The sequence below is a fragment of the Aquarana catesbeiana genome, linkage group LG13, assembly GCF_042186555.1.
Source record: "Aquarana catesbeiana isolate 2022-GZ linkage group LG13, ASM4218655v1, whole genome shotgun sequence".
NCBI lineage: Eukaryota > Metazoa > Chordata > Amphibia > Anura > Ranidae > Aquarana > Aquarana catesbeiana.
The window spans coordinates 116,755,049-116,782,116 of record NC_133336.1 but is presented as its reverse complement, the minus strand read 5'-3'; positions in this window follow the sequence as shown (position 1 = coordinate 116,782,116).

Below are 27,068 nucleotides of genomic sequence, written 5' to 3'. Positions count from 1 at the left end.
TAAGGCTACTATGCTGGCTTTAAGGGATGCAAATGTTTGGAAAGCTTTAACCCTTTTATTGGGGGAGTAAAGTCCCTTAACATTTAGGGAGAGTATGTTCAAGGGGGCCATCTGGGGATCTGGGGTAAGCTATAATGAGGAGATATCGGGCCCATGCGAACCGACCGACCATAGGAAAAAGAAGGGAGAAAGCTAGGAAAAGAGAGGGAAAGAAGAGGGTTGACAAAGAACATGGTGGAAATTCTGTAGGGCAACCAATAGAGTAAAAATAACCTAGAAGGTTGGACTCTATTGCCCGACTTAATAGTACACTGACTCTTCCACCAGCCCGCTAGCCAAAGAGTGAGCGCACCATAGAGGGGGGGAGCAGTGACAACTCCCCGCTGCAAACGGAGGGGAGGATACAAATCAGAGAAATAATAGTAAGCTTAAACATTACACAAAGATCAGTTTCTTGTTAGAACTTACATTACTAAACGTAACAGGTTGAACCAATGTCATCAGGTGCTTAATGGGAATAGTTCTGGCTGAGGGATAGGGTGGGGAGGGAGGGGAAGGGAGAATCAGGAGAGATAAGGGAAGGGAATAGGGCGGAGGGAGGGGGGGGATGGTAAGTGAGGAGGGTGAGCAATCTAGGAGTGAGCACAGCAAGAATACTAGACAGTTGGTCTTGTAATTAACAGTTAACAAGTGAAAGTTTTGGATTGGAACAAAGACACCTGATAAAATAATCATGTCAAACTAATAAACTGCATAGTGTAGAAAACTGAACATTTATGCTATATGTGAGACATTTCAACATTTGAATTGGGTCTGAACCAGTGCAACCCAGGTAGGGTTAAAGGGGCCATATTGGCTGTCCGGAAAAAGATTTTAAGAACAAAACCGGGCATGGGCCCCAGGGACTCGGTTGTTCAGGATCATCAAAAAGGCAAGTATGGATCAGTTATCTTATTAACAATCGAGGACAAGTTAGCGCAAAAAAAGAGGGGGTTGTACACAGTCAGCCTAGCTTAGAGGTCTTCGGATCATTGGAGCCGTTGATGTGGACCCGGGATTGGGGTTCCTTTCTGGACAGATGATGGGCCCGGTTGATTACGTTTTGGTGTGGTAGTGTATGGGTAAGCTGCTGAGCGGACCAGTGTATGCGGGAGTAAAGTCTCGGATTGCTGATCCAGGATTGCGAGGAGGAGGGATTCGAGGAGGCGCTGTAGCGATTCGGGCGAAGTGCAAGAATGTTGCTGGCCTTGATAGGTAAACTGTAAAGCGAATGGGAATCACCAAGTGTATTTAAGCTGATGTTGCAGTAAGATTTGAAGCTGCGGTTTCATGGCCCGGCGTTTAGCAATTGTGAGAGGGGCCAGATAAGAAAAGAGTTGATAAGCGTGGGTTTGAAACAGGAGAGCGTCCTTGTTACGAGCAGCAGAGAGGAGTTGCTCTTTTGTGTGAAAAAAATGCAGCTTAACAATTATATCCCTCGGGGGGGCCGTCTAAATGGCGGCGGGTGAGTGCTCTATGAATTCTATCAAATTCAAGGCGCTCAATGGGAATGGAGGGGGACAATTCCTGGAACAGGGCAGTGGTAAAAGATTGTATATCATCAGTTGTTTCAGGGATCCCGCGGAGCCGCAGATTGGATCTGCGGGATCGGTTTTTGTCCTCCAAACGGGAGAGAAGTGTAGCATTCTCTTCACGGAGTACAGCTTGTTCTTGGGCATGTTCTTGCAGGGTCAGCTCTATATCATCCACCCTTGTTTACAGGTCTTCTGTGCGCTGACCTAACTCTCTTATCTCCCTGGATAGTCTATTAGTAATCTGGTCCGAGGTCGCTTTAAGAGCCCTCTGTAGCATGGATTCCATGTGCGCAAGGAAATCTTTCTGTGACATACCTGACTGTGGCAGCGCTGGGGAGCCGCTCAGGTTGAGATCTCTATCGTCTTCTTCCTCATTGTCCATCTGTCCCGGGTCAGCAGGAGAAGCAGCAAGCTGTTTGGCAAGGGCTTTTGCTGCCATCTTGGAAGAGGCACGGGCCAGGGCTTCTTTAATCGGTTTATTCTTGCCGCGGTCCCCAGTCAGAACCATCCCGGACGAGGCAGGGGGTGTTCCGCAGGTGGATCGCTGAAGTGGCTGGGCTGTAGGGCAGTTCAGAAGCCTGTCATAGCTCTAATGGAACATGTCTGCCATGTGGAGCCTTGCGCATGCGCCCCCTCATGTTGTGGATATTTTATTTATGATGAAGAACTGTTTTAGTGGGTAAGATTAGTAGGCATGGAATACGAAGGATATGGGTCGGCCAGATGCAGGGTCGTCTGTAATACAGGGCAAACGGGGCACCTGCCCAGGGCCCAATCTTTGTTGGGGGGCCCAAAGCATTGAGCCAGCGCTACCCGCGAATTGGGGCCCCAATGACGGCTTTGCAGAGAGGACACAGGAGGCTGTATTCCAGAGCTAGCCAGCAGAGAGGGGGCAGGCTGGGAGCTCCACTGATGCTCTGACCCCACCCCATGCAGCCTGCATGCTCGGAACAGAGCGGCTGTAGTGAGAGCAGTGATCGGAGTGGGAGCGTCAGTGGAGCTCCCGGCTCCACCCCTCTATACTGGCTAGGAAATACAGAGGTCCAGGGGCGGGGCCGGGAGCTTCACTGATACTCTAACCCCGCCCCATGCCTGTATGCTCAGGGGGAGCAGTTGTACTGAGAGCAGAGAATGGAAGCCCCGCCCCTGGACCTCTGGCTGTATGCAGTTTGCTCGGATGGCCAGGTATGTCCTTACACCAATGAAATGCCTGACTGCTGAAACTCTGAGCTGTGTTATTCAACTCCAAAGCTGTGCATTGCTGAAAGTTCTCTGACTGTCTCCTGTATAATGTCCGCAGTCTCTGATTTTCTCCTGTAGTATGTCCGCAGTCTCTGATTTTCACCTGTAGCATGTCTGCAGTCTCTGATTGTCACCTGTAGCATGTCCGCAGTCTCTGATTGTCACCTGTAGCATATCCGCAGTCTCTGATTGTCACCTGTAGTATGTCCGCAGTCTCTGGTTGTCTCCTGTTGCATGTCCGCAGTCTCTGATTGTCACCTGTAGCATGTCCGCAGTCTCTGATTGTCTCCTGTATAATGTCCGTAGTCTAAATGTCTCCTGTAGTATCTCCGCAGTCTGTGATTGTCACCTATAGTATGTCTGCAGTCTCTGATTGTCACCTGTAGCATATCCACAGTCTCTGATTGTCACCTGTAGTATGTCCGCAGTCTCTGGCTGTCTCCTGTAGCATGACCGCAGTCTCTGATTGTCACCTGTAGCATATCCGCAGTCTCTGATTGTCACATGTAGTATGTCCGCAGTCTCTGATTGTCTCCTGTAGCATGTCCGCAGTCTCTGTAGCATGTCCGCAGTCTCTGTTTCCTGTAGCATGTCCGCAGTCTCTGATGCTCTCCTGCAGTATATTTGCAGTCTCTGACCCTTTCCTGTAGTATGTGTATTAATGTGTCGCTTTACTTGCTCAGTTATTTGGAATTGCTCCAGTGCTCAGTGAATGGTAATGATGTGCATTAACCTGTAGCAACCAATCAGTGAACAGTAGTAATCTGCTGTAATCTTTAGCAACCAACCAGTGAGTGGTAATGATGTGCCATACCCCCTAGCAACCAATAAGTGAGTGCTAATAATGTGCAGTAACCTCTAGCAACCAATCGGCAAGCAGAAATTATGTGTTGTAACCTTTAGCAACCAGCCAGTGAGCGTTAAGGAAAGGCAGTAACCTCTGGCAACCAATTGCAATCGCTGCGTGATCTGCTGCAGTAAATAACCTGCTATTTTTTGTATGTCTTAGAACGGAGGGGGGGGGGCAAGAAAATGTTTGCCCGGGGCGCAATTAATATCAAAGACGTCCCTGGCCAGATGTTCAGGAGAGGAGTGTGGAGAATATGACAGTTAGCAGTATGTGCAGGAGAGGAGTGTGAAGGGTATGGCATTGGGTAGTATGTACAGGGGAGGAGTTCAGAGGGTATGACGGTGAGCATTATGTGCAGAGGGGAAAGAGTGTGGAGGGTATGACAGTGAGCAGTATGTACAGGAGAGGGATGTGGAGGGTATGACAGTGAGCAGTATGTGTAGGAGAAAAGTGTGGAGGGTATGTCGGTGAGCAGTATGTGTAGGGGATAGGAGTGTGGAGGGTATGATAGTGAGTGGTATGTGTAGGAGAGGAGTGTGGAGGGTATGGCATTGGGCAGCATGTACAGGAGAGGAGTTTGGAGGGTATGACAGTGAGCAGTATGTGCAGGAAAAGAAGTGTGCAGGGTATGTAAATGGGCAGTATGTACAGGGGAGGAGTTTGGAGGGTATGAAGGTGAGCATTATGTGTAGGGGGAAAGAGTGTGGTGGATATGACAGTGAGCAGTATGCGTAGGGGATAGGAGTGTGACGTGTATGATGATGAACAGTATATACAGGAGAATTTGGAGGATATAAAAGCAAGCAGTTTGTGTAGGGAAGGATTGCAGAGGGTATGATGTTGGTTAGTAATTGCAGGAGCAATATAGAGGATACAAAGGGAATTAGTATGCGCAGAAGAGGAATGAAAAGGGTATGATAGTGAGCAGTATGTGCAAGAGAGGAATGCAGAGGGTATTACAATAGCCAATATGCAGTAGCGTAGCCAGCACATCAGGCACCCGGGGCTGGTCATTTTTTTGCACCCACCCAAGAAAAATGGTATGTAGCAATTTAGCTGCACCATGCCAAAACAGTGGGTGTGGTCAGATTGCATCAACAGTGGTAGAGTCTTAAAGGACCATATGCTTTTAATGACTGTGCCACGTGCGAGTATGTAACAGACAATACAAACCTCAGTACACTCATTTTAAAAAATAACTGTTATATTGAATATCCTTTACTACACATAGCTAACCTTAAAGCGTTTGTAACCCTCAAAAAAGAAAAAGTATAATCCTGTTCCTTAGAAATATGTTGTACAGCACAGGGCTTAATCTGTGTGATTTGGCCCTTTCTGTCACCTAAAAAACCTGGCTGATCCTGCCTGGCTATACCCTCCCTCCTGTAAACTGACCACGGTGTATCATGAAAAAACAGGAAGTAGGCGCCTCTTAAGTAAGACTGTAGTATTTAATAGACAAAGCATATTCAAAGAACTCACATTTTAGTATCTTTAAATTGGCTGTCAGAAACCATGAAATCAGACCGAGACAGAAGTACAGTTAAATCACACTTGTTTAATAATAAAAGTAAAAAGAACAAACATAGTCAAAACATAGCCAAAGTTCAGTAACCGGAACGGATCGTCAGCCAAGCCAAGTAAATTAAAGTGGTTTTAATTTACTAGGTGCAATTTTGTTTTTTAGGTTTGGTGCTTTTCTGTAAGTTACCATAGGAATGTCTGCTAAAAGGGGTTTGAGGTGAGAATCTTCTAGTAGTATCTGCCATTTTTTTTTCCATTTTTTTGGAGTCAGTATGAAATTTTGTAATAAAGCGAGCAGACTGATCAAAACTTCCTTTTTTGGTTGTAGGGAGATCATGTTGCAGATAATGCTTATATGCTTGATCAACTAGAGACTAGCTAGCTAGCCTTTATCCTTGAGTTTGTTTTTGAGTATAAGGCTTTGTTCCATATAATCTGATATTTACGTACAATTGCGTCTTAATCGGCAGAATTGTCCTTTGGGAATATTGTTGGTCCATTGTGATAGTGGCAACTTTTGTAATGAAGCAAAGAGTTGCCAGCCAAAGTTTTGAAATAGTATTTTGCATAAATCTCATCATTTATATGGTATAGGTCAAGATCCAGGAACGCAAGTTTTTCCTGATCTGCAACGTAAGTGAAGGAAAGGCCGTATGAGTTATTATTACAGTGAGAGACAAATTCATCAATGACACTCCCAGCACCATCCCAGATGATGATGTAATTGATGTACCTCCCATAGAATATGAGGTGTTTTAGATGAGGATTATTTTGCCAGATGTGTTTGTGTTCCCATAGGCCCATAGCAAGGTTTGCATAGGAAGGTGCAAAATTAGCACCCATTGCTGTCCCTTGTACTTGTAAATATTATTGGTTATCAAAACAAAAATAGTTATGAGTCAGGCAAAATCTGGTGCAGTCTAATGCCCTGTACACACGGTCAGATTTTCCGACGGAAAATGTGTGATAGGACCTTGTTGTCGGAAATTCCAACCGTGTGTGGGCTCCATCACACATTTTCCATCGGAATTTCCGACACACAAAGTTTGAGAGCTTGCTATAAAATTTTTCCATAACAAAATCCGTTGTCGGAAATTCCGATCGTGTGTACACAAATCCGACGCACAAAGTGCCACGCATGCTCAGAATAAATTAAGAGACGAAAGCTATTGGCTACTGCCCCATTTATAGTCCCGACGTATGTGTTTCTACGTCACCGCATTTAGAACGATCGGATTTTCCGACAACTTTGTGTCACCGTGTGTATGCAAGACAAGTTTGAGCCAACATCCGTCGGAAAAAATCCATGGATTTTGTTGTCGGAATGTCCGATCAATGTCCGACCGTGTGTACAGGGCATAAGATGAACTCAGCTTGCCCATGACTCATATAAGGATCTTCAGAAAGAAAATGATCGAGGGCTGCCAGTCCAAAACCATGGGGGATAGACGTGTATAGTGAGTTGACATCCAGTGACATCTCCTTCCCTTGTTTTTTTCTAACTGAGATTTTGTAAGCCTCTATTATGTATGAATAGAGTGCAATTACAATTTTCCCCACTAGGTGGCAGCACCACCAAGGATCATAAAAAGGCTGCTCACAGCCCATTCACGTTAGCTTGACAAAGGAGCGCGCACTACAGACATCTCCCTTGGGCGCATGCTCTGAAACGCGTCGCAATCACATCCGTGATGCCATCCCGTCATACGCTACATTCCAGCCCTCTCCTGTGATCCACCAGGTGCTTTCCAGGCCTCACTCTGAATCTCGCCTGAATGCCGAGAGACTCTTGCTGGTCAGGACGCTGGCCAAATGCGAATCAACAGGAAGTGACCACTGCTGACAGCTGAGAAGGAGATGTAACTGGACTCTACTGTGCCTATTTAAAGATACTAAAATGTGAGTTATTTTAATACGCTTTGTCTATTAAATACTACAGTCTTACTTAAGAGTAGGGATGAGCTTCGTGTTCCAGTTGAACCCATGTTCGACTCGAACATCGTTTGTTTGGTCATTCGCCGAATTACGAACGATATGGGCTGTTCGCGCCAAATTCGAGAGGCGCGTCATGGCCCATAATTCACTGGGGCATCGCAGTGCATTGCTGGCTGATGATTGGCCAAGCATGCACTATGACTCGCATGCTTGGCCAAACACAGTGCCGTCTGTACAGAGAGCCGTAATTGGCCAAAGCCAATTATGGCTCAGGGGGTTTAGTACACGCCCCACACTATATAAGGCCGCCTGCACGGCGGCCCTGTGTAGTGTATTTCGGCGTTGAGAGAGAGATAGATAGACAGAGAGACAGTGTCATTTGATTTAAGTTAGGCAGGCGAGTCAGTTAGCTGCACTAATGCCCTGTACACACGGTCAGATTTTCCGACGGAAAATGTGTGATAGGACCTTGTTGTCGGAAATTCCGACTGTGTGTGGGCTCCATCACACATTTTCCATCGGAATTTCGGACACACAAAGTTTGAGAGCTTGCTATAAAATTTTCTGACAACAAAATCCGTTGTCGGAAATTCCGATTGTGTGTACACAAATCTGACGCACAAAGTTCCATGCATGCTCAGAATAAATTAAGGGACGAAAGCTATTGGCTACTGCCCCGTTTATAGTCCCGACGTACGTGTTTTATGTCACCGCGTTCAGAACGATCAGATTTTCTGACAACTTTGTGTGACCGCGTGTATGCGAGACAAGTTTGAGCCAAAATCCTTCGGAAAAATCCATGGATTTTGTTGTCGAAATGTCCGATCAATGTCCGAGCGTATGTACCGGGCATTACAGTGTATTGTGTATATATATACATCCTAGGTGTTGTGTGTATATATATATATATATATATATATATATATATATATATATATATATACACTGTATTCAGTTTAGCTAGGTCCGTTCCTGTTATTCTCTTCCTACTACTGACAGGAAGGCAGGTGTTTTTACAGTATTTACAGCTACCTGAAGAAAATTGCTGGTGTTCTCCTGATCCTATTAGTCCTATTAGCTACAGTATTCACAGTTAGTGTAGTGCGTCCTCTGCACAGTGTGCACCTAAAGCTACCTGAAGAAAATTAGTGGTGTTCTTCTGATCCTATTAGTACAGTACCACAGGCAGCTTCAGTATTTACAAGTTAGTGTAGTGCTTCCTCTGCACAGTGTGCACCTAAAGCTACCTGAAGAAAATTAGTGGGGTTCTTCTGATCCTATTAGTACAGTCTTGCAGGCAGCTGCAGTATTTACAAGTTAGTGTAGTGTGTCCTCTGCACAGTGTGCACCTAAAGCTACCTGAAGAAAATTAGTGGTGTTCCTCTGATCCTATTTGTACAATACCGCAGACAGCTGCAGTATTTACAAGTTAGTGTAGTGCATCCTTTGCACAGTGTGCACCTAAAGCTACCTGAAGACCTGAACAAAATTGCAGCAAAAACACAGTTTGAAACACTCAGGTGTGAATTCAGGCTGAGTAAAGCAAACTCTGTTAATCTGCACATTGCAGAATTTTTTATGTGTTTTAGTAAAATTATTAGTACCACACATTGATGAAATAATCCTGCAAACAGTGTGTAGGGAGGTGCAGGGTGGTGCGGCAGAGAACAGAACTTGTATTAATGCAGAATACAGTAATTCACAAGGGAAGGTACCCAACTGGAAACACTCAAGAAAATAACAGCACCATGTAGCAGAGTAGGTCCCAGATGTGCCGACAGCGGCTCTCTTGAGGGGCGGAATGCAACCTGGCCGGTCCGTACCCAAACAGGGAGGTTTTCAGGAAAGATTGCATTTCCCTATTCATTCCCTACTCATCTAGAACCTCTCCTTGCTGCTATTCGCTGTCCCTGTCAGACAGGTGATATGTCCCTACACTACCCACACGTGAAATGTGCACCAAGCCTGTGAGCCAGGGCCTTAAATAGGCTCTGCCTAACTTAAGTTGGCTTCCAGATTCACATGGGGTGGCAGCATTCAATCAGATAGCTTCTCCAGTGACCCATGAAACCATAGTGGAACCATGTTCCTCTTGACTTCCCCTCCAACTGCAATGCTGCTGTAGTTGAGTGCCATCAACATTGGAGAGAATAGACTTCACCTGCCTACAAGTGTCTGTATGCTTTCCTTTAACAGGGGCTGCTGCCAGTGCTCCAGCAACAGAGACAGTGACCAAGATGTCAGCTGGATCTTAGTCTTTACTGCAGGAGTGCTTATAATGGCTTCTACAACAGTCTGAAAAAATGATAGCCAATTCCAGCCAGATCACCCTTCGTATAGTGGCATTGTAGGCAGGAGCCTACTAGGTCTTAGTCAAGATCCTAGACTTACCCAATATAGTGTATCAGCATACATATCTGTATACTTTAGGTAGTACCTGTGACAGACCTAGCCGGGACAGAGGCTGTTGGAGAGGACTGAATGCAAGCCTCTTGCCTTTTGATTATGGGCCCTGGATTTTCAATGGAACAATACTCTTTGTGAGGTGAATTAGAAATCCAGTCTGAACTGTACTAATCGGACTCAGTCGTGTATATATGTATATATTGTATGTTGTTTGATTCTGTTGGGGACTCCCGGCTGTGGTCATTTGGGATTTGTGTCCCTGAAGAGGGAGGGGGGATTCCTCCAGCAGCCCCCTGCTGATAAGACTGAATTATACTGTTGGAACACATACTGTGAGGAGATGCTGGTGTCATCAACTCCAACTACCTGTGTTTATGTTAATTGAATGAGCTGATCACATTGTCCTCTATACAATGTAGGAGACGGGACGACTCCTATTGGAGCTGCTGCTATTGTGAGAAAATGTCCTGTGATAATTAACTCAGTCTGGGCAAAAGGTCATGTCTCAGTCACCTAGGCTGTATAAAGGATTAGTTAATTAGCTCATGTTAATTAGGTTAATTAGGTTACGTTTGTATTGTTAGAGTAATATGAGCAGGAGGGTGGAACCTCATCTTCTCCTGTATATAAGACTGTATTCTGGTTCTGAATAAAGTGAGTTCATGTTAGCAACAAGCAAGTGTTGCCTTGTTTTGTGCTCAGAGAGGTTGGAATATCTGATATCTGTATACAGACTGGGAGGAAGTGGTATATGACGGAAGCACTCAAGCGGAGTGTGGGACGTTCCGTGACATTGGTGGCAGCAGTGGGATAAGCTTCCTGCAGTCTGGGAAATCCAAACCTCCAACTAGCAGACTTCAGTCACCCCAGTGGAGATATGGACCTGGCATCAGAGTTCCCGGGGCTGCTGCGGATCATCCTTTCAACATACACCAGGACTGTGTCTGAGGATGAATACCTGGAGCTCAGGCAGCAGATTCGGGTGGAGTTCTGGATTGGAGCCCTCCAGCTCGCTGGTATAAAACAGGGCAAGTGCTTTCCAACCCAAGAGCAACGGGCCAGTGACCAACGGGCATTGCGGATGGCATTCCTGGGAGAGCGGCCCCAGGAGCAATGGGTGACTGAGTTGGACAGGCTGGTCCAGCAGGAGATAGAGCTGGACAATCATTATCGGGCTCTGCAATGGCACGCAGAGGAGGGATATTTAGGGGAGACAACAGAATGCTCTCCGGAGGGATATGACTTTGGAGGCCCTGGATTGCTGTGGGAGAGCCTTACAGATCATTTTATGTTTGGCGATGAAGGGGAACCTGACCTTGAGGACCTGCGAGAATATAGAGAGGCTATGCTCGGTCTTGCAGGGGTCTCAGAGCTCAAACCTGATCTGGACCATTTGCTAAGGAAGGAACAGCATCTGGAAAGGGCATACAGGAAACTGCTAGAACATGTTCAGCAGCATGCCAGAGAATCGGCAGTGGAAAATCCGGAGATTGCCGTCCCAAAACCTGAAGTGCTGACAACGGGGCAGAGCTCTGCTAACCTCTGCCCAGAAATGATAGCATCTTCTGGGTTCCATGGACAGGAGATGGTGAACCTATATCCCCAGACATCAGTTGCAGAGACATGGGATTTGATAGACTTTTCTGCTGAGGAAGAACAACCTGATGAGCCTCCAGCAGAAGAGCTGCTATCAGGGCCAAAGTTCACTGTGCTCTGCCCAGCACTAACAGTGGCTTCGGCCTTCTTGAGAGAAGAGGTAGTCGGCCTTTCTCCCACAACACTGACAGGGACATGTGATTTTCTGCCAGCAGCATCTATTGAGTTACAACAAACTTCTCCAGCTGAAGATCTGGTAACATGTACAGAGGGTCCAAGACCTTTGTCCCACACTTTTAGCAATTCCAGAGACTAAGGATTTGATAGACGTTTCTGTAGAGGAGGAACCACCTAGCAAATCCCCAGCAGAAGTGCTGGCAACCGGACAGAGGGTCCAAGACCTCTGCCCCACACCTGCAGCAATTGTGGAGGCCGAAGTTGAGGAGGTGGCAGTCTATCGTGAGCTGCAGATCAGGATCAAAGGAGATAATGCAGTCATCAACTCACAACTGCAGCTTGATCTGGTGTCGGTGGATGGGGCTTCAGTCCCCACCTGTATACCCCAGGGATGCTGGGCAGTCGGCCCAGATCCCCAACAGCAGGATGGAGTGAGCTCAGTCCTCCTGTCTTCTCTCCAGCGGCAGAAAGGACTCCAGGGAGAAGGGCCAGTCCAGGCCTCTCCCCAGCGGCAGATATGTTCTCTAAGAGAGGCAGAGGTTGGCTGGGTGAGTAATACTCTGTTTGGAACAATTTGTTTGGGGTACTGTGTGGGTACCGGCATTAGAGGACTGGAACTATGGACTAACCCGTCTGGGGTCTCCTCCTGTGTTAGTCTCCTGCCGAAAGGGGAGAAATGTGACAGACCTAGCCGGGACAGAGGCTGTTGGAGAGGACTGAATGCAAGCCTCTTGCCTTTTGATTATGGGCCCTGGATTTTCAATGGAACAATACTCTTTGTGAGGTGAATTAGAAATCCAGTCTGAACTGTACTAATCAGACTCAGTCGTGTATATGTGTATATATTGTATGTTGTTTGATTCTGTTGGGGACTCCTTGCTGTGGTCATTTGGGATTTGTGTCCCTGAAGAGGGAGGGGGGATTCCTCCAGCAGCCCCCAGCTGATAAGACTGAATTATACTGTTGGGACACATACTGTGAGGAGATGCTGGTGTCATCAACTCCAACTACCTGTGTTTATGTTAATCGAATGAGCTGATCACATTGTCCTCTATACAATGTAGGAGACGGGACGACTCCTATTGGAGCTGCTGCTATTGTGAGAAAATGTCCTGTGATAATTAACTCAGTCTGGGCAAAAGGTCATGTCTCAGTCACCTAGGCTGTATAAAGGTTAGTTAATTAGCTCATGTTAATTAGGTTAATTAGGTTACGTTTGTATTGTTAGAGTAATATGAGCAGGAGGGTGGAACCTCATCTTCTCCTGTATATAAGACTGTATTCTGGTTCTGAATAAAGTGCGTTCATGTTAGCAACAAGCAAGTGTCGCCTTGTTTTGTGCTCAGAGAGGGTGGAATATCTGATATCTGTATACAGACTGGGAGGAAGTGGTATATGACGGAAGCACTCAAGCGGAGTGTGGGACGTTCCATGACAGTACCTTTCTTAACGACCTCAGCTCTGGAGGGTTTTTCCCCCTCCATGACCAGACCATTTTTTGCTATTCGGCACTGTGCTACTTTAACTGGTAATTGTGCAGTCCTGCAATGCCGTAACCAAATGAAATTTACATTATATACCATATTTATCAGCGTATAACACACACTTTTTTCCCCTTAAAATCAGGGGAAAATCGTGGGTGCGTGTTATACGCCGATCCCCGCTGACTGAGGGTGAGAGGAGCGAGCGCCGCCGAGATACAACATAGCCGAGTGTACTGTGTACTCGGCTCCATTCGGCTCCACTCGTAGTCCCGCCCAGTCCCGCCATTGGACCTCTGTTATGTCCATCATAGAAGCTGGGCCAAGGGGCAGGACTGGGCGGGACTGAGAGCAGGGCTGAATGGAGCTGAGATACACAGGACATCCGGCTCTGTGTATCTTGACGGCGCTAACTTTAAAAACGAGCAAGGCTGTAATGACACTGGACAAGGCTGCAATCAGACTTGCAGCCGCGTGTTATACGCCGATAAATACGGTAATTTTTTTCTACACAAATAGAGCTTTCCTTTGGTGGTATTTGATCACCACTGTTTTTTTTTTTTTTTTTTTATTATATAAATGAAAAAAGACCAAAAACTTCAATAACAAAAAACAAATTTATTCTTTAATTTTGGCCAAAATGTATTCCGCTACAAGTCTTTGGTAAAAAAAAAATCCCTATAAATGTATATTGATTGGTTTGCATAAAAGTCATAGCTTCTAAAAACAATGGTGTATGTACTGGATTTTTAATTTCTTTTTATATTACTAATGTCGGTGTTTAGCGACTTATAATGGGACTGTGATAGTGTGGCAGCCAATCTGACACTAACTGACATTGAGTGGGAATTGACTAACTGACATTGACATCACCAGTGACACTAATACAGTGATCTGTGATAATATTATACACCAGAGGTTTCCAAACTGCAATCCGGGGGCAGATGCGGTCCTTTGCTTGCCTTTATCTGGGGCACTATTCCTCCCACTGACACCAACAATGAGGAACTCTTCCTCTCACTGACACCAACAATGGGACACTCTTTCTCTCACTGACACCATCAATGGTGAACTCTAGTGATTGGACACATCCCATCAGTAGGTCCCGACCATGAATCACAGTGGGTGTCAGTGGGGGGAGGGGGGGGCACTGCCCTAAACCCAGAAACAGGCTGTGATGTACCAGTACAGGCCACCCCTCTACAGTACATTGCGGGCAGGCGGTCCAGAAGTAGTTAAAGTAAAAGAAAGGATTTGGAAGATCTCAAGGAGATGAAAGCTTTCAATTCAAAGTAGTTTTCTTCAAAGCTGGTCATACATGAATTGAAATACGGCTGGTTGAGCAGGGATCAGTCAAATTTTGACCCTTGGTTATACACTAGCAATCAACTTGTATACAAAAAGCCTGCTTTTCCTGAACAATCAGTGTCACTGGCTAAAGTGCCTCTTTTTTTTTTTTCAACCTGCTGGTTAAACGAAAAAAATGAACAATGTACGGCCAGCTTTAGTCTCCCTCAAAAGTCCTATAAATATCTGCTGATCCTGCCAGTAAAGTCCAGCTAATGCAGGTTCCTGTGCTCCAACTTCCAGCTTGGGTGGAGCTAGGGCTGTGACGCCATCACGCATGGGCACATCGGCTGATCCCGCAGCCGTAGTATAGATTCTAATACCACTTCTCCTTGTATTTACTATATATTGTTTGCTAGAGTGTGTTGGTAGAGTAGTGGCTGAGATTCATTTTCCCATGGTGGGGTCATTACTGCTAAAATTTTGCTGATGGGCTCAAAGAGCTCCTTTGAGGTCTGATGGTGAGAGCGTCGGCTCTCTTTTGAGAAATAAAGCGCAAGTGATCTCTATTTTTTTTAGATCAATCCTGTCTGGTAAGAGCCCTCACTGTTTGAACAAGCACTTTTAGCACTGGAGCACTTTTTTTATTAGCAAGCACTGAGCATTTTTCAAAACACTTGGATGGACTTTTTGTTATTTATTTTATGGGCAGTTTATGAATTAAGATTTTCAATTTATTAATTTCATTTTTCACTATATACAGTATTTTTCACCATATTAATTAAGTTTTTTGGTTATGCATAAGGATATAAAATATTTTTACATTTTTATGGTTATTCACTTTGTTTACACACAATTTGTTTAATCTGCTGAGTATGAGCATTTGTGATATTGCAGATATTTAAAGAGACAGCGCAGTTTTTCTTTTAGCAGTCATTATATTTTGAATCTAGTATTCAGGATTGTTAAGGTGCAACAGTCCTATACATATTTTAATAATCAAGTGCGAGGTTTCAAACATATAAATGCAGCTTCATGTGATGGTGTGCAATAATGCTACTCTGCCCCTGAATTCAGAGCAGAGTTGTCTCACCTGCATTGTTTAGTGCTTTTTCTGAAGTGTAGGAACCAGGGCTTTTTTTTCTCAGACAATAGGTGCAGGAACTCCCCCTTTCCGAATCACCCCTTTTCTCCTCCCCTACCCACCTCCCAGTACCGTCCTTTTTAGACAATATAGAACCAAGTATAATTTTGAGATGCTAAGTAATTTGTATGGAATTTGGTAATGATATCAAGAAAAGCAGTAAAATAGATCCCCTGCAGCCAGCAACAATAGATCCCCCTAACAACAACGGACCAACCACAACAAAATTTCCCCGCCAGCAACAATAGACTCCCAGCAGCATCAACAGATCTCCGCACAGCCAGCATTAATAGTCTTTCTGGCTGCCATTAACAATAGACCCCCTCCCCCAACAGTAGATCTCTTTCAGCAACAACTGACCCCCCAGCAACATAAGACCCCTCAAGCAACAATAGGTCCCCCACCAGCAACAATAGACCTCCCCAGCAACAATAGACCCACCTTGCAAAAATAGATCCCCAGCAGTGAGCATCAATACCCTGCAGCACACCACAGCCCCCCTTGCCATTACATGCAGTCAGTCCAAGTGGTGCCGGAACTGCGTTCCCCCACGTTCCCGCTGAAAAAAAGCCCAGGTAGGAACACACAACAATTTACCCTGGTTTTCTATGGGCTCCATTCACATCTGCAGTTTCCTGCAGTAAGTTTTTTGGAAGAAGTGAAGGCACTTTTTTTCATGCGGGAAGGTGCATTTTTGGGTCCATAGACTTCATAGGTGCGTTTTTAGTAGGGTTTTATGTTTAACAACCCTTCTACAAAAAAATAATGAAGCATAGAAATGTGTGAAAAAATCTCTGAAAAAAATGCACCAAAAAATGCATGAAAAGTACAAGCACAAGTGTAAACCTAGCCTTAGAACTGTGTTTGCCCATACTACAGTGGTATGAAAATGATGCAGGGGCATGCCCATTGCATAAACATATTATACTTACCTCCTCTGTGCAGTTGGTTTTGCACAGAGCAGCCTGGATCCCCCTCTTCTCGGGTCCCTCTTTGTTGATCCTGGCCCCTCCCTCCTGTTGAGTGCCCCCACAGTCAGCAGCTTCCTATGGGAGGCACTGGAGCAGAGTCACAGCTCCGTGTGTCCATTCAGACATGGAGCCCCGACCCCACCCCCGCTCTCCTCTGATTCACTGACTGACTTTGATTGACAGCCGCGGGAGCCAATGGCGCCACTGCTGTGTCTCAGCCAATCAGGAGGAGTGTCCCAGACGGCTTAGACAATTATGGACTTCGCTGGAGAGAGATGGGGCTCAGGAAAGTAATTAGGGGGTGCTGGGGCGGCTGCTACACACAAAAGGTTTTTTTATCTTAACGCATAGAATGCATTAAGATAAAAAAACCTTCTGCCTTTACAACTCCATATTTGACAATATATGATTAAAGAAAATAAACACTGTTACCATTTTAGATGTACACATTGCTTAGAGGCATTCTTTTAATCAATGGCTGCATTCTGGAAAACGATGTCATAGGCAATGGAGTTCTAAAACATTAGACAGTGATGAAGTTATTTGTCACAGCAACCAAATATTTATAATGATCGAGCACCTATATGGAAGAAAATTTGTGATTTAACATTTTTTGAAAATCATTAATATATACTGAAAATGATTAGACCTACATCTGATGCAATTAACAGATAAAAGAATAAAAAAGCTGTAGAATTGCCAAGCAAAATGTTTTTTTATCACTACCTAATATCACTACTAGTCACTACCTGACTGGCAGTGATATTTTAGTCTGATTGGAGCTGCCTCCAAAGCTGATTGTACAATTTCCTGTATACAGTATCTACCAATAATTATGGAGGGTAAGTGCCTATCGAATTGGATATAAATTAAAACCTAAGTGCAGCCAAAATCAAAAACATAAAAATGAGCCCAAGGGACATAATTTATGGTCAGTAGGATGTGTCCCTTGTGCTGATTTTTCTTCTGCTAGTAGAAATCCTCCTTCATTTAACCTCCACCCCTGCAATCTTCTGATGTAGCCGCAATTAATACAACTGATGGGCTGTCATAAGCTGTCACCCAGAGACTCTGACTATGCCTATCCTTTCTTCGAAGAATAATATAAAAAGTTTTGTTTTGTAGCACTGGGCATCTTTAAAAATTCCGCGCCCAACTGCCCATCATTTATAAATCTGCCCACAACATGTAGAAATGCGCCCCTCACATGAACTCGCAACGGGAGTACAGAGCACAATCTGACGGAAAAAATGATTGTGTCGGCTATTGTGCGCAGGCGCCGTCTTATCGTCACAACAGCTGATCATAAAATCAGCTGTTGTGCTGTTCCGTACGGCACATGCACAATACAACCCGGGCACTTCTTGATAGCGGGCACTTCTCGACAGAACACCGGCTCCTGGCAATATAGATGAAAAATGGGGACCAGGGTACTGCCCCAGGGGACATGTATCAATGCAAAAAAAAAAGTTTTGAAAACAACCTATGTATTCTTCTCCTATATATAATCAATAGGGATGGAGGCATATGACATATAGATGCTATAATTTCCATTCATCTGCTATCCATGGAGCCCTGTACGGCTGACTGGTCATACATTTGCCTGTATATGTTACATTCACATGTATTTTATACTGGTATTGCAGCGCCTGTTTTCCAGTTGTTTATATGCCTAGCTTCATGCGGTTGCCTTGCTGGGACCGTCTGGCCGTCTATATCCGGGGAGCTGTGCTGTGCACTGGGCGCCCTCCCCTTCTCTCTTTTCCCACTCCCTATGGAGATGGGACCCTGGGGATCAGGCGGGCTGCCCATTACACATCGGCATCACGCTCAATGCTCAGGCGTGATATTATTGTCTGGTGCCATCATGTGGGCGTTCAGTCCAGCAACGACTGCCCGCGGGTGGATGCCTTTCCTCCATTGTCTTACCAGCGTGGCGCTGGCCGGGCCCTGTGTGCATTTGTCGGGCGTGCACATAAATGTTCCCACTGCCACAGTCCTTCACCTGCACACCCATGCATGTTGCAAGCCACACGGTGGATCTCATTACTATATATTTCATTCATATGAACATAAGGTAACCCTGTTGGGTATTCTATGCCCATTTATGCACCTATCCAACCTAATCTCCCTCACCTTATCCTTACTTTCTTAAGCATGTGGATTCATGTCCCACCCTGCACACCTTTGTTCTTGTGTTCACTATTCAGTTTATTCAATCTTATACTTTCTGTCCTTTCTATACTTCTACCCTTCTTACTTTTTTCTCTATCCTCCCATGGTGTAAGGTGTTCATCCCCACTTGTGTCAGAACTATTATACAGTTGTGCTCAAAAGTTTGCAAAATTGTGAAATTTTGGCATTAATATTGAAAATATGACTGATCATGCCAAAAAACTATCTTTTATTTAAGGAAAGCAATCACATGAAGCCATTTATTATCACATAGTTTTTTGAATCCTTTTTAAATCATAATGATAACAGAAATCACCCAAATGGCCCTAATAAAAAGTTTACATACCCTGGAATGTTTGGCCTTGGTACAGACACAGAATGTGGCACACACAGGTTAAAATGGCAATTAAAGGTTCATTCCCACATTTGTGTGTTTTAAATCACAATTAGTGTCTGTATATAAATAGTCAATGAGTTTGTTAGCTCTCACATGGATGCACTGAGTAGGCTAGACACTGAGCCATGATGAGGTAGAAAAGAACAGTCAAAAGACCTGCGTAACAAGATAATGAAACTTTACAAAGATGGAAAAGGATATAAAAAGATATCCAAAGCCTTGAATATGTCAGTCAGTTCTGTTGAATCACTTAAAAAGAAGTATGAAATTTGGAGATCTCTTGATACCAAGGCAAGGTCAGGTAGATCAAGAAAGATTTCAGCCACAACTGCTACAGGAACTGTTTGGAAAACAAAGAAAAACCCACAGGTAACCTCAAGAGAAATACAGGCTACTCTGGAAAAAGATGGTGTGGTTGTTTTTAATTAGCACAATACGATGATACTTGAACAAAAAAGAGCTGCGTGATTAAGTTGCAAGAAAGAAGCCTTTACTGTACAAGTTCCACAAAAAAAAAAACTGGTTACAATATGCCCAACAACACCTTGACATGCCTCATTGGCTTTTTTGTGACATTGGCGCAGTAAAGGCTTCCTTCTGGCAACTCAACCATGTAGCTCTTTTTTGTTCAAGTATCAATGAATTGTGCGCCTTAACCACTTCCCGACCGCCTCACGCAGATATACTGCGGCAGAAGGGCAAGTACAGGCAGATTAACGTACCTGTACGTTGCCCTTTTTAGGCGGCGGCTTGCGGGCGCACGTGCGCCCGCCGGGAGCTCTGTGACCGTGATCGCGGGTCCCGTGGACCCAAGGTCCGCGGGGATACCTGTGATCGTCTCACGGTGAGGAAGAACGGGGAGATGCTAATGTAAACAAGCATCTCCCCATTCTGCCTAGTGAGACTGTCACTGTTCTCTGCTCCCTGCTCCCTGTGATCAGGAGCGTTGATCAGTGTAGTGTCACACACAGCCCCTCCCCCTCACAGTTAGAAACACTCCCTATGACACACTTAACCCCTACAGCTCCACCTAGAGGTTAACCCCTTCACTGCCAGTGACATTTTTACATTAATCAATGCAATTTTTTAGCATTGATCGCTGTATTAATGCCAATGGTCCCAAAAATGTGTCAAAATTGGTATGAAATTTAAGGGGAACTCCAAACGCCAAAATTTAAAAAAAACAGCGTAGGGTCCCCCCCACAAAATCCCTACCAGGCCCTTTGGGTCTGGCATAGGTTTTAAGGGGAACTCCACGCCAAAAAAAAAAAAAATCCATACCAGACCCTTATCTGAGCAAGCAGCCTTGCAGGCCAGAAAAGGGGGGGATGAGCGAGCGCCCCACCCCCCCTGAACCGTACCAGGCCACTTGCGTCAATATGGGGGGCTTTGGGATCCCCCCTAAAGCACTTTATCCCCATGTTGATGTGGACAAGGGCCTCTTCCCCACAACCCTGGCCCGGTGGTGGTGGGGGTCTGTGAGTCAGGGGCGGATCCAGAGTCTAGTCTCGGGAGGGACAAAAAACAAAAATATGTTTTTTGGGGGCAATTTGTCGGGGAAATGGCTGGTGTTGGCGCTTCAATCATCCCGGCACTATGGTTGATATGGTGTCAGGATGATTGAAGCGCATTATTTCTATTATTACATTGTTTTAAAAAATAAAATAGTTCAACTCACCATAATGCAGAATCAGTGGGAGCCCTGAGCGTGTCACTTGCCACCATCGCCTGCCACCAGATGCAGATTGTCACTTGCCACATCACCTGCCACACATTGAGGATTGTCACTTGCCATGTCACCTGTCACCAGATGCAGATTGTCACTTGCCATGTTGCCTTTCACCAGATGCGGATTGTCACTTGCCACGTCACCTGCCACCAGATGTGGATTGCCACGTCGCCTGTCACCAGATGCAGATTGTGACTTGCCAAGTCACCTGCCACACGTTGCGGATTGTCACTTGCCACGTCACCTGCCACACGTTGTGGATTGTCACTTGCCACGTCATGGATTATCACTTGCCTAGTCACCTGCCACACGTTGTGGATTGTCACTTGCCACGTCATGGATTGTCACTTGCCACGTCACCTGTCACACATTGAGGATTGTCACTTGCCACTTCACCTGTCACCAGATGCAGATTATCACTTGCCACGTCACCTGCCAGCGGTTACAGATTGTCACTTGCTACGTCACGGATTGTCACTTGCCACGTCGCCTAACACATGTTGCGGATTGTCACTTGCTGGGTCACTTTCCTGTGTCCCAGAGTCAGGCGGCAGATTATAAGTCAGGCAGCAGAGAGATGATGTCATCTCTCTGCTTCCCGCAGCTGCTTGCACAGTGAGGGCGGAACTGTACTGCAGGAATTCAGGGCGGGCGCCGGGCAGTGAGAGATGTCATCTTTCTGCTCCCCCGCCCACGGCTCCCTCATTGGCCAGCCGTCTGTTCACCCACGAGCCGCCCAGCTGTTCGCCTGCTCTCCCTCCTACGGAGCCGCCTGACAGCCTGTGGAGCCGCCTGCACTCTAACCTGCAGAGCCGCCCGGGAAGCCGCCCGCTCTGTCACCTGTGGAGACATCCGCAGAGCCGCCCAGGAAGCCGCCCACTTTCTCACCTGCATTCTCGGGGGGGGGGGGGGCTATTGCCACGTTGCCCCCCCCCTGGATCCGCCCCTGCTGTGAGTGGGGGCCTATCAGAATCTGGAAGCCCCCTTTAACAAGATTCCAGCCCCCCATGTGAATGTCAAAGAAAGTGTCAAAAAATAAAAACCACAATAGACTGTTTTTGACAATTCCTTTATTAAAAAAAAAAAAGTGTCCCGCGATGTACATCCTTCTTCAATCATGCTGCCCAATGGACCCGAAAAATAGAAAAAAACTCAGAAAAACTGCGGCTCCATGGGAAGCCTCCCAGCGACTGCTGTCTTTTGGCTGTGACAGCTGTTATATAGGCAAGGGCGGGGCAACCTGCTGACATAACCGGTTGACCCCACCCCCTATGACATCACATGAGGTCACATGATGTCAGAAGGGGCGTGGTCACTAGGTTACATCACCAGGTGGCCCCACCCTTGCCTATATAACAGCTGTCACAGCCAAGAGACAGCAGTCACTGAGAGGCCTCCCATCTATTTTTTCTATTTTTCGGGTCCGTCGGGAGGCATGATTGAAGATGGATGGACATCGCGGGACACTTTTTTTTAAAATAAAGGAATTGTCAAAAACTGTCTATTGTCGTTTTTCTTTTTGACTTTTTTGGTGAAAAAAAACCCATTCACATGGGGAGAGGGTTGGAATCTGGGGGCCCCCTTGTTAAAGGACCCCAAAGCACCCTCCCCATGTTGAGGGCAAGAGGCCTGGTATGCCAGGCTGCTTGCTCAGATAAGGGTCTGGTATTGATTTTGGGGGGCCCCACGCTAGTTTTTTTTTTTTACATTTTGGCATGGAGTTCCCCCTAAAATCTATACCAGAACCAAAGGGATGGTATGGATTTTTTTGGGGGGGGGCCCATGCCTTTTTTTTCTTAATGCTGTCATAGGTTTCCCTTTAACCTCTTCAATGCACTGTATTATATACTCTGCACTGACTGCACTGTATATACAGTATCTCACAAAAGTGAGTACACCCCCACATTTTTGTAAATATTTTATTATATCTTTTCATGTGACAACACCGAAGAAATGATACTTTGCTACAATGTAAAGTAGTGAGTGTACAGCTTGTATAACAGTGTATATTTGCTGTCCCCTCAAAATAAGTGGCCAGTCATGGCTCTCACAGGCAGATCGTGCTGAGATTGGCCAAAGCATGCAGGACAGGTGCATGCTTTGGGCAATCAGCAGTCGTCAATGCAGTGCGATCTAGTAGTGCATTATGGGGCGCTCAAATTTGCCGCGAACGCACCATATGTTCGGTTCGGCCCCATAACACCCGATGTTCGAGTCGAACATCTGGACCATCCCTAAAAAAAGGATTATTCTTGCTGGTTTGCTGGGGTGTATGGACCACTTTTCCAGGCATTAATTTAGTCTCAGTTCTGAGTTAGCATAGTTCTGGTTGGGGTAAAAGAGAGGACTTAGGTCTCATTCACACCATGTCCATTGAGCTGCGTTGATCTGCATAGCTCAATGCATGCTGAGCACATAGAAAATGACTGATTTCTGTGTGCCCCTTTCACACCATGGTACTGTGTTAAGGTGAACTGCCTAAAAAGAACATTGCATGTCTGCACTGCAACTCTACTGAGACCATTTTCATGGGGGCTATTATAGGGGGCACTAACCACCTCTTTCATGGGGGCTATTAATAGGGGTCCTGACCACCACTATCTTTGGGGCTAATATAGGTGGCGCTGACTACCATTGTCACTGGGGCTATTGTAGGGGTATAGGTGTGTACACACTGTACGCATCGCTGATTCCCCCCTACTGCCTGGCCTACCCTGTGCCCCCCCACACAGCACAACTGCCTTCCATCGTCTCCTCTCCTGCCAGCTGCTCTATAAAAAATAATATTTTAAAAAATAATAAAAAATAAAATAATAAAAATAAAAAACTATCGACACTGTCCTCTTAAAAGTTTTTGTCACCGGCGTAAAAATGTTCAATGAGTTTTTTCAAATTTATGTGTCGGATCTGCTGCAGTCATAAATTTCCCACCATTGGAATGGGATAATATTATAGTGAATAACTGCGCCAACCCCAAAATTAATCAATATACCTGCGTGAATACTAATTACATCCATCAATTATATATCATTCATTGTTAATTAAAACATGAAAAAACTATTAAAAAACTATATAGATATTAAAGAAAAAAGTCCCAGTGATCCTCTTCAAAGATGGGTAATCAAACCCCCGTGCACAAATCTAAATCCGTGTTGAAAAGACTTCCACCAGTCTGTGATACACCTCCACCTTCCAAAATGAACACTCACCAGAAAACAATAATCAAAAAGCCTCAGTTTATGCCTTGTTGGAATGTATCGTATAGGGGCATTGACATCACTGTAATGGAGAATATTATAGGGCCTTTGACCATCACTGTAATGAAGAATATTTTAGAGGCATTGACCATCACTGTAATGGAGAATATTATAGGGGCTTTGACCATCACTGTAATGGAAAATATTTTAGGGGCATTGACCATCACTGTAATGGAGACAGTGGCGTCTCCAGCTTTCAAATTTAGGGGGGGGGCACATGGGGGGACAGGGACAAAAGTAGGGGGGCAACTATAAAATGCATATATATATATATATATATATATATATATATATATATATATATATATATATATATCCTGGGGCCCTTTACTACGACCCCACAACGGGCCCTTTCACATGTTCTGCAGTGAGCTCCCTTCCTACTGTATTGGGGTCCCCCAGGGTGGCAGAAAACAAGAGATATATGTCACCAGCATATCAAGAAAATATAAGGATCCAAAGCAGTGGGAGAACTATCAGGGTTGCAAAGGTTGTCTTGCCTCCGGGCCCTGGTGTTCTGCCACTGTGGGGTTCCCCAGCCTCCTCTTGCTGTCCTGCCCCTGCTATTGACAGCACTGGTCTGGCATCTCTTGGAATTTACAGGCTGGTCCTCCTGTCCTAAGGATGGGAGAAATCAGTCTGTTTTTTCAGTAACTGAGAGTCCTGGTGGAGTCCTTCCTGCAACTTGCTCTTCTCCCTGCCAGTGAGGATGCAGGTGAAGGAGCAGATCAGGCGGCCGTGGTTGTGTGAACGCTCGCATTATGCAGTGTCAGCGAGCAGGGGAGGGGGGAGGAATCACCCGCAGGAGCTGACTGGGGACTCTCTCCCTCTTAGACATTGATTTTTTGTAAAAAAAAAAAAATTTTTTTTTTTTTTTTGAGGGGGCACATGGTGGGGCACAGCATAATGTTGGGGGGGTCAGGGCCCCCTCTGGCCCCCCCCTAGGGTCGCCATTGAATGGAGAATATTATAGGGGCTTTGACCATCACTGTAATTGGGAATATTGTAGGGGCACTGACAATCACTGTAATGGAGAATATTATAGGGGCATTCACCATCACTGTAATTGGGAATATTGTAGGGGCATTGACCATCACTGTAATGAAGAATATTATAGGGGCATTGACCATCACTGTAATGAAGAATATTATAGGGGCATTGACCATCACTGTAATTGGGAATATTGTAGGGGCACTGACAATCACTGTAATGGAGAATATTATAGGGGCAATTACCATCACTGTAATGGAGAATATTATAGGGGCATTGGCCATCACTGTAATGGAGAATATTATAGGGGCATTGACCATCACTGTAATTGGGAATATTGTAGGGGCACTGACAATCACTGTAATGGAGAATATTATAGGGGCAATTACCATCACTGTAATGGAGAATATTTTAGGGGCATTGACCATCACTGTAATGGAGAATATTTTAGGGGCATTGACCATCACTGTAGTGGAGAATATTATAGGGGCATTGACCATCACTGTAGTGGAGAATATTACAGGGGCATTGACCATCACTGTAATGGAGAATATTATAGGGGCATTGACCATCACTGTAATGGAGAATATTATAGGGGCATTGACCATCACTGTAATGGAGAATATTATAGGGGCATTGACCATCACTGTAATGGAGAATATTATAGGGGCATTGACCATCACTGTAATGGAGAATATTATAGGGGCATTGACCATCACTGTAATGGAGAATATTATAGGGGCATTGACCATCACTGTAATTGGGGCTGAAAAATGAAACATTTATCGGCCCCTTTCTCCACTCTATAATCTAAAACATCCCCCACAGCAGCTGATGGGAGAGGAGGGAAGCTGGCAGCACTGCTGGGGGGAAGACAGGGAAAATCGGCACCACACGTAGGTGATTAGGGTGTGCCCAGGTACACCCTGTGCACACGCCCATGTACTGTTTCAGGGCAGGCGCGCTCCGCCAAATCACGTACATGTACGTGATTTGGTATGCCCAGGTAGGGGGCGCCAAGACTGCTATGTCATTTACTGCAGCACAAGCCAATCAGTGGGTCCCAGGAAATGAATTATGGCCAGGATCCGCTGATTGACTGAGCAAACGACAGAAGAGAGCCCTGTGTGCAAAGCAGGGAGAAAAAACTGGCACATTGCTTAGAAAAAACAGCACAAAGTACACACACTAAACATTGTTAGGCACACAGTTAACCCCTTGATAACTCTATGTTAACCTCTTCCCAGCCAGTGTCATCAGTACAGTGACAGTGCATAGTATTAGCACCAATCACTGTATCAGTGTCACTGGTGAAGTTGGTGGCAGTCAGTCAGTTCCTCCCCTCGGTGTCAGATTGTCCGCCACACTATCACAAAGACTAAGCCTTTTCTGGCACTTTTTGTGTACAAGTAGTTTTTGCTAGAAAATTACTTATAACCCCCAGACATTATATATATTTTTTAGCAGAGACCCTAGGGAATAAAATGGCGATTGTTGTAATTTTTTTTATGTCGCACAGTATTTGCGCAGTGGTTTTTGAAAAACAATTTAAATTTTTTAAAAAAAGAGACCTTTTAATGAATTAAAAAAAAATAACACAATATATACCCGAATAATTTTTTTGTATAATTTGAAAGATGTTGTTACGCTCAGTAAATAGATACCTAACATGTTACACGCTTGTGGAATGGTAACAAACTACGTCACGTAAAAAAATCTCTATAGGCGACGCTTTAAACGCCTTTACAGGTTACCTGTTTAGAGTTACAGAGGAGGTCTAGCGCAAGAATTATTGCTCTCGCTCTAACATGTGGGACACCAACACTGTTTATGTATGTGTGCGTGACTTGTGTATGCGTTCATTTCAGCGCGTGACCACGGAGGGATGGGGACACTTTACTTTTTTTTTTTTTTCTCTTATTTATTTTATGTTTACACTGTTCCTTTCATTTTTTTTCCTTGATCACTTTTATTCCTATTACAGGGCATGTAAACATATCTTTTAATAGGAATAGGGATGACAGGTCAAAAAGACCACACACCTCTTCTTTACCTTTAAAAGCAAAAGATAAACCCCCCCCCCCCCACTTTTTTTATCATTTACTTTAAAGCAAAATGCGTTCTATGTGTTAAGATAAATGTGTGCAACAGCCCCCCCTATTCCTAATACTTACCTGATCCATCTGCCATACCTCATCTAGATCCAGCGATGTTGCACTAAAGCCTTGGCTGTCCGGGAACTCTCCCTCCTGATTAGCTGAGACACAGCAGCTGGTGCCATTGGCATCTGCTGCTGTCAATCAAAGTCAGTGAGCCAATGAAGAGAGAGAGGG